Source organism: Leuciscus leuciscus, assembly GCF_965113295.1.
Source record: "Leuciscus leuciscus genome assembly, chromosome: 11".
Lineage (NCBI taxonomy): Eukaryota > Metazoa > Chordata > Actinopteri > Cypriniformes > Leuciscidae > Leuciscus > Leuciscus leuciscus.
The window spans coordinates 34261757-34276756 of record NC_138735.1 but is presented as its reverse complement, the minus strand read 5'-3'; the positions used below and the strand labels follow the sequence as shown (position 1 = coordinate 34276756).

Genomic DNA, 15000 nt, shown 5'->3' with positions numbered 1-15000 from the left:
CCTATCAATAATTATTTATTTGTTATATTATCTGCAATAAAAATCCGTGCTGCAGGACTATCCATTTATTTAGCCTATATATTCAGTTTAATTTTCTATTGATTATAGATAGGACTATATACTTTATTTATTAAAATTAAACTGCATGTTTCTATTGATTGTAAAGCTAGACATTGAAAATTGCAGATCAAGCGCACGGGGCGAAATGCTTTTTCTTGTTATGAATTGTATCCTACTTTCCGTTATTACAGTTGACTACGCGAAGTGATATGGAACTGTAATGCGGTCAAGACCTGCCTGGAACTACTTTAGCCGTGCGTTTCCCTGAAAATAATGCACACCTTAGAACGTTCGTCAACCAATCAGATTCAAGCATTCAACGGCCCTGTAGTATAACTATCATTAACTAACAATAAGCAATACATTTGTTACAGTATTTATTAATCTCTGTTAATGTTAGTTCAGAACCTTTAAATAATATTATGAGATACAACTTTTGATTTTAATAATGAATTAGTAAATGTTTCTTTGTCAATGTAGAACCTTATTGTAAAGTGTTACTAATATATGTTTAATATCAAAACTAGTTTTATGTAAAGTTTATATATGGTGTATTTTTTTTTTTTCACAAACACATTTTTGCTTTTTTGTTCTTTTTTTGGTGCATTTTTCAAGTTTTTGAAATAGAAATCAACACCAATATTTCAAATTACAATAATGAATATTTTTTGTACGTCACTATAATGAGAATTGGAAAGTAAATTTGCCATAAAAATATTGTCACAATGCAAAACAATGGTCATCAAGGCTTCATTTGCTTTATGAAAAATATAATTTCTTGCATATTTCTATTGAAACGGGGGTGAAATATGATCTGGACACGCTCTTGACAGAATGTGTTGATGAGAATTGCAAAAGTAAATTTGATTATCACTAAAATATGGAAATTAAACAATGCTGTAACAATTCATTCAATCCCTATACATTTAAGGCAATGCAACAAAGACTAGCATGATGCATAAATGATACATTACATATATATATATATATATATATATATATATATACACATATTATAATAATAATAATAATAATTTTTATTTTTTTTCACATTACTTTAACAATGTTTTTGGGGTAAAATGCATGAAAAAAATATTATAATTTCTTGCAAACTGGGGGTGAACTGTGACCTGGACATGTTCTTGACAGATTTCATGAGATTCATCCCTAAATCTGGACACAGAAATCCCCTCCTGACCTCACGCCAAGACTCCCGCCACCTGTCAATCATCTCAGTGTTGTGGATTAAGACGTATCATAAATGCAAAGATGGAAGAGAAGAATTAGAGTGAGATGTTTAAGAGGATAAGCAGAGCAGGGTCACCGTCTTAATCTCCAAACCAGAAACACTTCCAATAAACTTCCATCTGGGCTCCCGAGATGATATTAATGTTCAGATAATGCGCATGCATCCGTCTGAGAGCGTCTAATCCTGACCTGCTTTCAGCGGAGCCCGAGGAGCAGGGAAACAGCGGCTCATGAATAGCAGACGATTATTCAAAAAGAGAATTTCCATATCATTTCCACTCTACATGTGCTTTAAACAGGGTTTATTATCATACAGCCTTTCCTAATGGATCAGAACGTTTTGCACTAAAGTTGACCAGATAGCATCATCTGAATTGCATCAGATCTGGAGCGCTCTGAATATGATTACATTCTTACATTGCTGAAAAAAAAAAGTGAATAGAATAGGTTTGACAATAATAGCTCAAAAAGCATTTAAATTGGTCAAACTGGGAGTGTCTCCATGGCGACACCTACATTTACTGGAAAACGCCTCGTGAAGAATCTCACAAACGGCAGTAACACGCAGCGTTGTTTTAAAGTGCGCTATCCTGCTGTTTTAAAGGCTCCTAATGTTGTCTCTGAGTCTCCTACAACAGATTCACATTCACTGTAATGTCCTCATAATCTCCACTGCAGCATCAGCTCTTTCCTCTCAGTGTCTCTAAGCTCCGCCTCTCTGAGAGCTGCTCTGCTGTGATTGGTCAGAAAGCAAACGCTCATTATCATATCTGAATCTCAGCTCTTGATCACAGTGATACGAACAGTGACGATGGCGTGGGTTTACCGTATCAATCTCAGAAAACAGCGTCTTCTCCACATGAACAACACCAACCAAACTCTCCCAGTCTCAGAGACACTACAGTGTTTGAGGGCGGAGCTAAGAGACGCTGTCAGCCAATCAACACCACAGGCGGGCATTATGCTAATTAGTTACACTGTTACATTGTAACAGGAAGTGAGACTGAATTACTGACGACTCGTTTCAGTTCAGAATCACTTCTTTCTTTTAGTAAACAATAACTTTATTTATCTGCCCTTTGAGCTTTAAAACTTTGCAGACATTTTACATTCACAAACAGCTTTATTACACACTGCATGAAAGATAATATCCAACAAAGCATAATAGTGGCACTTTAATAATACATCACAGTAACAATGGTTTCGGGGTAAAGTGAACATTTTAAAAAGGAATTTGAATGAAAACAATGTGCAAAAACTCTAAAACCCTAGTATTTTTTATTTATAAAGTTGAAATGCAAACTGGACATGATCTTCATCCCAAAATATCATGATACTCCCAACAGCAGGAGTGTATCCATGGCGACACCTACATTTACTGGAAAATTCCTGCTGAAGAATCTCACAAGCAGTATTTCAGGGCAGTAACACACAGCGGTGAAACACCATTATCTGTGAAACACTGAGTCCTACACACACACACACACACACACACACACACTGCTGACTGCATGTTTCCTCACTGAGGTTTATTATTAAAAAGAGCTGCGGAGTCAAAGCCAAGATCCCGACGGGAACGGACAGCAAAACTCCCGAGAGATGAAGCAATGCTTCCCCGGAGAAACACGAATGAGGAAATCTTTCACACACACACACACACACTCACACTTCACCCAGTTCGGCCACACACACACACACACACACACACACACACACACTCACACTTCACCCAGTTCGGCCACACACACACACACACACACACACACACACACACACTTCACCCAGTTCGGCCACACACACACACACACACACTTCATCCAGTTCGGCCACACACACACACACACACACACACACACACACACACACACACACACACACACACACACTCTCTGATGCGAGCGCTGTAATCAATAGGGCGACAAATGAACCTGCACAATTGACTTCAGCTTGTTCATTCATTATTAACGGCTCACACTAAATGAACTTAAATTGAAGTAGCAGGCGTTTGACAGCCCTAAGCTTCTCATTTAGCATTCAGCAACAAATCTCAATGTGAAACACACACACACACACACACACACACACACACGACTCCCGAGACCAGGGTTGGACACACTTTCCTCTCAGAGGAAAATAACTCCAGAAGTTTCTCCCAGTCTTGAGCTTTCACTCCTAATCTTAATAGTTTAGTATCACTGAGAAACTATTATAGTTTATATTTGAGCTTCTAATCATAACGGTTGAGTGTTATTTTGTATCATTTTGCTTCTAATTTTAGTTAAAGTTGTAGTCATTGTTATTGTGTGTATTTGTGATTTTATTATTATTTTTCCATAAGTCTACATCCCCGGTGAGGACTCCTGATCGATGTAACGCTGAGACGCCGGTGTCGTGTTTTAATATCCCAGCCTTCATGAGTTTAGAAGAGTTTTGACCTGCTTATTTTCCGATGCCGTGTTCCAGCTCACAGGAATCAGGTCACGGCACAACTTCTACCGAAGGTTTTCCGATGCATCCGATGCAATAATTGGAGCTTTCAGCGATACATCAAAAGAAATCCCTGTGGGAACAGCAACGGATTCAAGGTTCGTCTAATTAAGATCAGAGCTGTGATTCAAAGGGACACTCCAGTGTTTAGGTGTCAAACTAAAGAGGAAATCACAATGATGATTTAAACAGGCCATATTCTGCTGTTTCCTCATCTTCATCTGTGTTTAGTGTGTGATCATGAAGAAGCTCCAGCTCTTCTCTATATCAGTGTCAGTGTTCCTGAACTCCTGAAACGCCTCCATTGTAGTCTTGAGTTTCTTCCAGGAACGAACACGTCACAATATTCCTCATTATAATAATTCATACGCAGAATAAAGGGGCGGGGCCTGGTTGTGTTAGTTAGTAGTGTGTTAAACTGGCGGTTATGGTAATTAGGGGCGGGACATTTCCCAAACACACTCGAAGCGCTCGACCAATCACAACACACTGCTCCAGCCGACCAATCAGAGCACAGTGTGCTTTTCAGAAGGAGGGGCTTCATAGAGACAGGAAGTAAACAGAGCGTTACTGACAGACTGGGAAGAGAGGAGCCGCAACAATGGAGAATATGAGGAAAATAATCAACATTCAAGCAGGAAAACCTGTTCTAGTAGAGCCTGAAATATCATCAAGACTGTAAAAGGGCATAATATGCACATATGCATGCGACCGGCTGGAAACCCGAGGTAAACATGCACAGATGACGGATCTGAGGGTCTGCACTGAAAAGATCAGAAGCTCTGGACCCGGAGAAACACGCAGCAGGTGGTTTGACAGCGTGCCACTAAAACACACACACACACACACGTCTGTGAAAGGTCAGCGCTGACACGCCGTCCCCCTGATGGAGACACGATCCAGTGGCGTGTGGGATCTGTGTGTTGTTGTGGCGGAGTGATATTCCCACAGCTCTCCTGCAGAGAGAAGGTCACGATCGGCCCGAAGCTCCACAGAAGTCCTGCTCACCGGCTCTCGCAAAGGTCTCGTCCCACGAGCGCGAGCCGCGAATCTGCCTCAGTATCGCTCAAACTGTGTCACAGATAAACAAACCATCCGTGAACGTTGTTAGCCGTGAAAAGAACCAGAGTTTTGCACACACACACACACACACATCTTTACAGTAGAGCAATCGCGATTAATCACATCCAAAATAAAAGTTTGTTTACATAATATATGTGTGTGTGTGTACTGTGTTTAATTATTTTGTATATATAAATACACACACATGCATGTATATATTTAAGAAATATTTGCATATATATTTATACATAATTTATATTACATATAATATTTTTTATATAAATGACACATTTTTCTTACAAAATATACATGTATATGTGTGTGTATTTATTTCTACAAAATAACTAAACACAGTACACAAATATATTATGTTTTGGTCACAAGTATTGTGCTCTGTTGTCATTGCCTGTAATCTCACACATACTGATCCCATAATTACAGCTGCTAGAAAGACTAACTTCCCATTCCGTCCTGGGATGAAGGTCTGTGTGTAAAAAGTGCTGACGAGTGATTTTCACGAGGATAAACAGCTGTGTGTTCAGTAATCCGTGCCATGTGGCCTAACACACATAGAGACTCAGCAAAACTACACTTAAACGCACATCTTACCAACACAACGCTCTAAATGTCCCACTGTCTGTATAATCACAGGCCTGTCGCTGGGAAATGAACTCTGATGAGGGTTCGTCCCTCGCCGTGGCATCTTGAACACTATCTGTTGAGCTCTGCGTCTGTCACACACAACCCTCTTTGCAATTTAAGTGTCAGAGAGACGGAGAGCGAGCGCAAGGCCCGTGGAAACGGATTCCTCAGGTTTGGGAACAGCGAGAACAGACACTGACTGATGCCAGAAACACACGCGTCCTCCCTTTGACAGCAATTAGCAGTGTCACAGTTTCATTAAAGCGTCAGCTTTCAGCTTAACCCGGTTCTTTAGAGCGGAGATAATAGGACGTCTATCCGTGATGTTACAGTCAGGCTTTGTTCACGAAGTGGCATGAAGTTGATCTCATGGATACAGAAGCAAAAACAAAGCAAGAATCACAGGCAGTGTTGGGGAGAGATACTTTGAAAAGTAATGCGTTACAATATTGCGTTACTCGCTTAAAAAGTGACAAATTGCTTTACTTAGTTACATTTTAAAAAAGTAATGCGTTACAATATTGCGTTACTTGCTTAAAAAGTGACTAATTGCTTTACTTAGTTACATTTTAAAAAAGTAATGCGTTACAATATAGCGTTACTCACTTAAGTAGTGTTACAATATAGCGTTACTCACTTAAGTAATGTTACAATATTGCGTTACTCGCTTAAAAAGTGACAAATTGCTTTACTTAGTTACATTTTTAAAAAGTAATGCGTTACAATATAGCGTTACTCACTTAAGTAGTGTTACAATATAGCGTTACTCACTTAAGTAATGTTACAATATTGCGTTACTCGCTTAAAAAGTGACAAATTGCTTTACTTGATTACATTAAAAAAAGTAATGCATTACAATATAGCGTTACTCACTTAAGTAATGTTACAATATTGCGTTACTCGCTTAAAAAGTGACAAATTGCTTTACTTAGTTACATTTAAAAAAAGTAATGTGTTACAATATTGCGTTACTTGCTTAAAAAGTGACTAATTGCTTTACTTGATTACATTAAAAAAAGTAATGCATTACAATATTGCGTTACTCACTTAAGTAATGTTACAATATTGCGTTACTCACTTAAAAAGTGACTAATTGCTTTACTTAATTACTTTTAAAGAAAAGTAATGCGTAACAATAAATGGAGAAACAAAGTAAGTTATTTGAAAAATTTACTTCAGAGTGACAGAGATCAAGCATATTCGTCTACAATAATTCAGTATTTTCAGCTTCAGAATCATGAATATTGTTATTCTGGTGTCTCTATTATCCTGTGCTTTGGGTTATCAACACCAAGTCCAATCCTATTCATTTACACACACAACGTAATACCAAATTGAGTATTTTAATCAAAAGGACATGTTTTGTTAACCTTTTATCATAGGTATCGCAATAATATGGTATCGTGAGTTCAGTATCGTGATATGTATCGAATCGTGACATGAGGGTCATACGAAAGACAGATTCAACTCAAACCTTCATGTGTTTCCCTGCCGTCACACATTCTCAGGGGTCGCTGAGGTCAGGTCGAGGCGTTCAGGTCAACGGTTCCTGAATCTGAATGTCTTATAATCACCCGGTGTCTCGTTTCTCAGCGCAGGAGTGCGAGTCTGCTCATGGTTTGTTTGTGTGCGATCAGCTCTGTTTGCAGACGCTGATGTTTCGTCCCGCTGTTCGCTATTACTGAGCCTCCAGTGACTAAAGCGAGACTGAGAGAGACCCGTGGCTGGACTCGATTAAACCTTCCCGTTCACTAAACCCTCCGCAGGGGCCCGGGGCCGGTTCACGCTCGAAAGCAACACTTAACAATCTGACAACAAACCAAACTGCTTCAATTTAATCCATCTCCCATGGTGAGCGGAGTTAGAGGTAAACATATGCCCTCATTATTTGCACTGCTGCATCGTGAGATTGCAGTTTCTCTGTGGATATGTGCAGACGTTACACTGCTAATCACACACTGTCCTGGTACACTGCAAAAAATGCCTTTCTTAGTATTTTTGTCTTGTTTCCAGTCTAAATATCTACAAATTCTTAAATCAAGAGGCATTTACTACAGTAGCAAAAGGCTGTAAGATATTCTGTCTTGTTTTCTGGGGAAATAAATCAAAATGAAGTGAGTTGTTGCTTAAAACGAGCAAGATTATCTGCCAATCGGGTCAGAAAAATAATATTGTTCCTGTTTGAATTTAGATTATTTTTCTAAATGCATTGGCAGATAATTTAGCTTTTTTTAAAGCAACAACTTTGATTTATTTCCCCAGAAAATAAGGCCTTTCACTGTTCTAATCTAATCTAATCTAGGTCTGGTCTAGTAAATGCCTCTTGATTTAATAATTGTTAGATATTTAGACTGGAAACAAGACAAAAAAAAACTAAGAAAGAAAAGCATTTTTTGCAGTGTTTTACAGTCATAATTCCAGCTGTTATTGTTCCCAATTTATCAGTGCGAGTTCTTCTAAAAGGAGAAGGTGTTTGACATCAACTACACTGCTTCACATTATGGCAGTAAACACTGTTCTGTTTCTTGTCAACTTTAATGTTGGCTAGATCATAAAGTTTGAAAGACAAATAAAAAAGGGAGTTGGAGAGTTTGGAATATTTGGATGAGGCCGTCAGTATTGAGCAAAAGCCAATGACCCACTTATTCATTCGTTTTAAGGCAAGCCTTACAAAATACCCACCCTCTCAAGAGAGGAGAGCAAATTAGCCATGATGGGATGAAAACCACAGAACAAACACTCTGTACTGGTGCATGTTGGGAAACATTAGGGCTAAACCCAAGAGAAGGGCGTCACCTTCCACGAACACAACTCGACCGCCCCGGTTTAATAAAGGAAATGAGAGAGAGAGAGAGAGAGAGAGAGAGAGAGAGAGAGAGAGAGAATCAGCACTCGTCCACAGAATCCGGCCCAACCAAATTATAGAAGCACACAAGAAGATGACCTGACTTACTGGACTGAAACAACAGAAAAACAAAGTAAACATGAGTGTGATTTGGCCCTGAACAGAGACTACACAACCGCAGAATATCTGAGTGCCGTGAAAGACTGTAAATTAAGAAGAATGACGAGGAACAGACTGAGCGATCACACACTGACTGTAGAGACGGGATGATTCCTGAAGGATCATGTGACAGTGAAGACTGGAGTAATGATGAGCGAATACATTTACACAAAGTTCTGTCAAAGAATAGGGAGTATCCTAGTAAACACAGTCAGTTATGTCGTAAGTGAACGTAAACACTTCAGAAAGTAAATGCATGTGTAACAGAATATTTGATCCATGCAGCTCTTAAAGTGACAGCAGCCGAATACATGGTGTGTGTGTGTTCAGTGTGCGGTGTGTGTGTTCAGTGTGCGGTGTGTGTGTTCAGTGTGCGGTGTGTGTGTTCAGTGTGCGGTGTGTGTGTTCAGTGTGCGGTGTGTGTGTTCAGTGTGCGGTGTGTGTGTTCAGTGTGCGGTGTGTGTGTTCAGTGTGCGGTGTGTGTTTGTGTGTTCAGTGTGCGGTGTGTGTGTTCAGTGTGCGGTGTGTGTGTGTGTGTGTGTCCAGGCCCCTGAGGAGGCTCTCGGCTCTGTCCTGTTATTGCAGGGCCCGTGGACTCGCCTGAGGCTCTGAAGCTCCACCGGCTCGTGTTCCTCACATCGGATCGGATCCGCCTGTCCAAATGACCCTCCTCGCAGAACCTGTGGGCTTCATCTGCACATCGTCTACATCTCGTCAGTGCTCGGGGAAACCTCTTCACCCGACAGCAATGCGAACAACACTCTCACAAACCCGTTCAGGATCCCAGACACCAGGCCTCGTCCACACTCATACTGTCATGTCTTAATGTGCTGAGCCTGTGATGTGCCGTTCACTCTCACACTGTTGATATCAGACAACACATGATATAACATGTTTCTTCACACACTCTTCATATCACAGTCCTGCACACATGACAGAGTTTACTCACATTAGCTAAACATGAGAGCAGTGTTTTAGACACACATATGATGACGAGTGAGAGAGACCTGGACCATCAGTGAATGAGGAGATATTCTGATAAATATAATGATCCATTGCACGATAACTTTATTATGTATAGTTCGTCTGTTTCGTCTCAGTGAGGGTTCTGTGAGGGTTCTGTGAGGCTTCTGTGAGAGTTCTGTGAGGGTTCAGTGAGCTTCTGTGAGGGTTCTGTGAGGGTTCAGTGAGCTTCTGTGAGGGTTCTGTGAGCTTCTGTGAGGGTTCTGTGAGGCTTCTGTGAGGGTTCTGTGAGGGTTCTGTGAGGCTTCTGTGAGGGTTCAGTGAGCTTCTGTGAGGGTTCTGTGAGCTTCTGTGAGGGTTCAGTGAGCTTCTGTGAGGGTTCTGTGAGGGTTCAGTGAGCTTCTGTGAGGGTTCTGTGAGCTTCTGTGAGCTTCTGTGAGGGTTCTGTGAGCTTCTGTGAGGGTTCTGTGAGCTTCTGTGAGGGTTCTGTGAGGGTTCTGTGAGCTTCTGTGAGGGTTCTATGAGGGTTCTGTGAGCTTCTGTGAGGGTTCAGTGAGCTTCTGTGAGGGTTCTGTGAGCTTCTGTGAGGGTTCTGTGAGCTTCTGTGAGGGTTTTGTGAGGGTTCTGTGAGGTTCTGTGAGGGTTCTGTGAGCTTCTGAGAGGGTTTACACATGCGCAGTAAAGGGAAATCTAGCTTTTCAGTGTGGAGGAGAAACTCTTGGAAAAAACACTAGTGTGGACGGAGAGCGTTTTAATATTTATATAGTATCCGTATTAACGTAGACGTAGCCTGAGGCACTTCTCCTCGTCTTCAACTTCACCAAACAAAGTTGCCTGGGTTTAGTGAGATACGCTTGTTTTTCTCGCCTCGGTTTGGGCGAGAAGTGCCTCTGGATCTGCCAAGAAGCGCCACACAGAACGATTCTCTTTTCTTCAGTGATCTAAACTGGGATTTGCTTAATTTGGCATCTATTGGATTTCCCCAGCAGAGCTTTGCCTCGTTCATCATCGTGGAGGGGCTCATTTCATGCTGTTGGCTCTTCCACAAGCCTTCTGAAGCATCACAGTCCTGCGACAGAGAGGATCCGCTCCACGAACACGGACATCCTTCGGGAAAAACACCAGAACTAATTCTTTGCTCCACTGGGAGGAGAGCAGAGCAATGTCCAACAAATCCTCATTCAATCCAAGGCTGCGTTTACACTGGTGCTAAAAATCTAAGCTTTTACTCAAATCTGACACAGATCGGAATTTGTGGCACACGATGTTGTAAACACAAAGAGATCCGGGTTTCCGTATGTGATCTGAGACACTTCCAAATGTGGTTTTAAATCAGATACATATTTAAAAATGAAGTCAATTGTTTGATCCTCAACATTCCTCAATATTCTTCTTTTGTGTTTCACAGAGGAAAAAAGGATAGTTGTTCCGCTGGTACACTTTAAGTCATTTGTGGTAAATGTTTTGGCACTTGCTACTGTATGTGAAAAAAAAAATCATGGACATGATTCGAACGGATTTAATGGTCTGTAAAAAATGGTCACACTTGAGCTCCTTGCGGTCAAACATGAGCGCAGTGGAAATGAATGTGAGACGAGTTTCCTCTAGTGGAAGCGTTTGGTACTGCAGCCGAACACACTCTCACTGAAAGAGCATTTTTTGAGATATCAACCTCAAGTTTGGAACACAACTTGTTTAGATTTATGGCTTTCACTTTCTTGCAGTTTGAGAGGAAAATGTGATTTTTTTTAAAAAAAAGACATTTTTGTGCATTTTATGACAATTTTTATGACAATATACGTAAAATTCAGGGGGGTTTTTAAGTTCACTTTTTTAAACTTTTTTCACTTCAGCAATAATCAGCCAAGTGTCATCTTTAAAAAGAGATCAAACTTAAACTGTCGGAAATCTTGAATGCTTTAAAAGCACTTAAGTTAGAAATGTAATTTTCAGGTCTATGCTCAAAAAGTGAATAAATGAATAATAAATAAAGTGTAAATATAATTTAGTATAAAAAAAAAAATCCCACAAAAATACAAAATATTCAATAAAAAAAACATTATTAAACTAAAATATAGTACATTCATTTCATTGACAAGAAAAAAAAAATGCAATACTTTTTGACCGACATGCAAAGAGCACCAGAGGGTTAAACAAGATTTGATGACATGACGGTGAGTAAATGATGACAGACTTTCATCCAGTCAATTCCCGAAGGATAAGATCAGATCCCGCCCTGCATTGTTTGAGTCAAATCTTGTGTTTCACGTGAAAATACACCCCGCTTTGAAAGCAGAATGGGTTGCGGAAGCGGTTTCATGTTGACTTAAAGAACCATATCAAACCCGAACAAGAAGCCACAGAAGCCCTGAAACGACCACAGCCGGAGACGTCTGGTTAACTCGGAGCGCTTTCATAAAGATATCTCTCTCCCGGTAACACTTTTAGCCCCTAAAAAGCTCAGCTGCTCTAATTTTGAAGAGCGTTCTTAACCTCACTTAACTTTCCCCACGCCACAAGAGATTCCCCCTCCAGTTCCTTGAAAACGAATGACATACATACAGGGTTTCATCCATCAAGAGCAGATGAAATATGAGGTGTTAAGGAGCGGACCATGTCCTGGGGCGCTTCATAAATCCATATATCCTTCCCGCTCGGAGAACAGTGACAATGACCCAAAAACAGGCTCGTGGAACAAGTGCAGGAAGAAAAGCATTCAGGAGAACTGATACGGCCGTCAAAACGGGCAAATCCAGCCAACAAAAATATGAGCTAAGAACATTTAAATACAGTCAAAGCAACATTTATTAAGCTCTCCTCACTCACACACTATAGAGTCCTGCACACACTAGTGAAAATATCAAAAATGAATTTTTTTGCTTTGACTGTAAATAAAAACGTTACTTCTGAAGGTTCAGGGGTTTTTTTTATGCTTAAACGTTTTTTCTTGGTTATACGAACGTTGAGGGAACGTTCCATTTAGCAAACATTATGAGATTGTTACTTTTGCACATTCAGAAAGTTGCAACATTTAAAAAACATTTCAAGGAAAATGTATTAAGAATGTTTTTGTGCTCAAGTTTTATTAAAGACAAGGCAAGGCAACTTTATTTATTTCATACACTATGGAAACTCACAGTGCTTTACACAGAAAGGAATTGAAATAATCATAAAATAAAAGCAAGGAAAATTAAAACAGGAATTAAAAGAGTAAAAAGTTGATAAACTTCTCATCTATATCATATTTTTCGTGAATAAGATCTGATAACTTTGAAGGAACGTTCTTTTAATGTTGAAGAACTAGTTTATAACTTTGAGAGTTTATAACGCTCCTGCAATAAAGGCAGTGCTATAGAAGTAAAGCAGTGAGTGTTTCTCCACATTAATGCCTCTGGTGCTCCAAACTTTTTATTTTTATCTCCTGCCGTCTCATTCTTACTCAAAAACTGAATAATGCCCAATTAAATATTTACAGGCATTTGCCTTTCAGCCGTTATTGAGCTGATTTTAATATCATATTCCCTTTGCCTTCTTCTCTGAAGCCCCTGGAGTCGCTGTAAGCACTCAACTCAAGGTTAAGAAGACGTCCCAGCGCTGTGAGCATTACTCCAAACGGAGCTTCAATGAGAAATACTAATGCTGCAGTTTTATTTCGGTTCAATATTAATTTTACAAATTACATAGATATTTTGCATAATGTTTATTAATGATCTCCCTTTGGTGAGCATGTTTCCGGCGCGCTGCTGCACAGTGAACGCTTGCATCAGCAGCATCTGTGCTCTTCAGATCAACACACTACAACTCTATTCCACACACCAATCCTGCACAAGCTGAATTCATCATACCATGCTTCTGTTTTATTATCAACACACTGCACTAGTTTACTCAGCACACGCAACATTGGCTTATTCACATCAAGCATGCAATGACAATTCTCCATATCTATTTTCTATATGCACCAAAAAAGCCTTTGCATTAATAGATTTTTCCTTTTTTTAAATGTTTTTGTCATAACTGAACTGTCCAATCATTTATTCTGCTTAAACCCCGCCCCTGCAAGCTCAGCTCCGCCCCTGCAAGCTCAGCTCCGCCTACATGTTTGAGAGCCACGCCCACATCTCAACATCCAATCAACAACGATGCACAGAACCAAGTCCCGCCCTACATTTTTCTTTTTTCGTATGTTTTGATGTACGTCAAAATACAGAAAGTCATGTCGATGCTTCCATTTCATCACAACTTTAATTTACATTTAAACATTTGGCAGACACTTTAATTCAAAGCAACTTAAAAGTGGTGAAAATCCAGCTTTTAATGTTGTTTATGTGTCTATATGCTTTAAGAGAAACGATGTAACCAATCAGATCAACGTGTGATTGTTAACGAGTGTATCTCTGAGCTGAGTGAGTGAGTGGAGGCGGGGCTCATTTGCATATTCATAGAACCGCGAATACTAAATGAGGCAAGGGTGTCGAGTTACAGTCAAGATATTTTAAGGCATGAAGAATTTTTTTTCAAGGAGAAAACATTTAAATATGTCATTTTGGTGATCAAAGATGAGTTTTAAGGAATAAGAGTATTGACTACAGGTCAAGTATGCGTTAAAAATGTTCTATATGAATACCGATACTGATACCTTGACCTCGAGACCGGTTTCAGAACAATATTGTTTTTAATGCACATATTGCTTAGTGAGGCTGTATATACTCAAACAAAGCTGGATATAATCAAACCTTAGATCTGTGCAATAGTGCAATCTATCTGATGATATCCACAAACCGAACTGATGAAGATTAAGCGGCCTGATTGTGCATTACAGCACATTCCTCTAATCATGCATGAATAACTAAATCACAAAAGTAAAATCACTGCATTGGTCTCTGGATATAAAAACGACACACACTGAATGATCAAAGAAACAATGGACTGCACTGATAGCATCTTTACTTCACAATGCATATTTAAGACCACTGGTCACGGTTTAAAAATAGCCGTTTGGTTCCTGTATTCATCTAAAGTTGTAGTGGAAACTAATTACAGATGCACAATGTGAGGCTGTGAGCTGAACACACACACACACACACACACACACACACACACACACACACCGGTTCCTCGTGTTTCACTGAGACGGCATTCATGCAGCGGCACGGGAGTCCAAACAAGATGTGCCATTATTAAAATGGAAAAGGCCTCCATTTTGGCTCAAACTGCTCTGGCATTTCCTGCGTTCCCGGCTCAGTGTCAACACTCACTGATTGGATTATTAATGCAATTAAAGCTGCGCTCGTACACTGGACTCCAGTGTGAAACCACTGCTGTTGTTCATGTCAGAATAAGAGGAAGAGAATAACACACCAGCTGGGTTCACCGTGAGCTGAGCGCTGTGACAGAAACAGAACAAGCTTTTACTTTCTACTAAAGATTATATTAACTATAATAGCAGATCTTCATTCTCTCCTCTTTACACCACGCCATCAACATCCGGTTCCACTCACAAATGAAATGTGTCAATGAGTTGTAAATCGCATTTA

At 39.9% G+C, this 15000-nt stretch overlaps 1 protein-coding gene and 1 long non-coding RNA gene across 10 annotated transcripts in view; one reads left to right on the top strand and one right to left on the bottom strand.

Annotated features, from left to right (window-relative positions):
* Positions 1-15000, bottom strand: part of ptprma (protein tyrosine phosphatase receptor type Ma) — a 262637-nt gene that overhangs the window by 243900 nt on the left and 3737 nt on the right. The gene's annotated exons all lie outside the window — the stretch shown is intronic.
* LOC309509837 lies at positions 10935-12212 on the top strand. The gene is made up of 2 exons (XR_014210085.1): positions 10935-11408; positions 11476-12212. It is a non-coding gene; the product is annotated as an uncharacterized lncRNA (long non-coding RNA).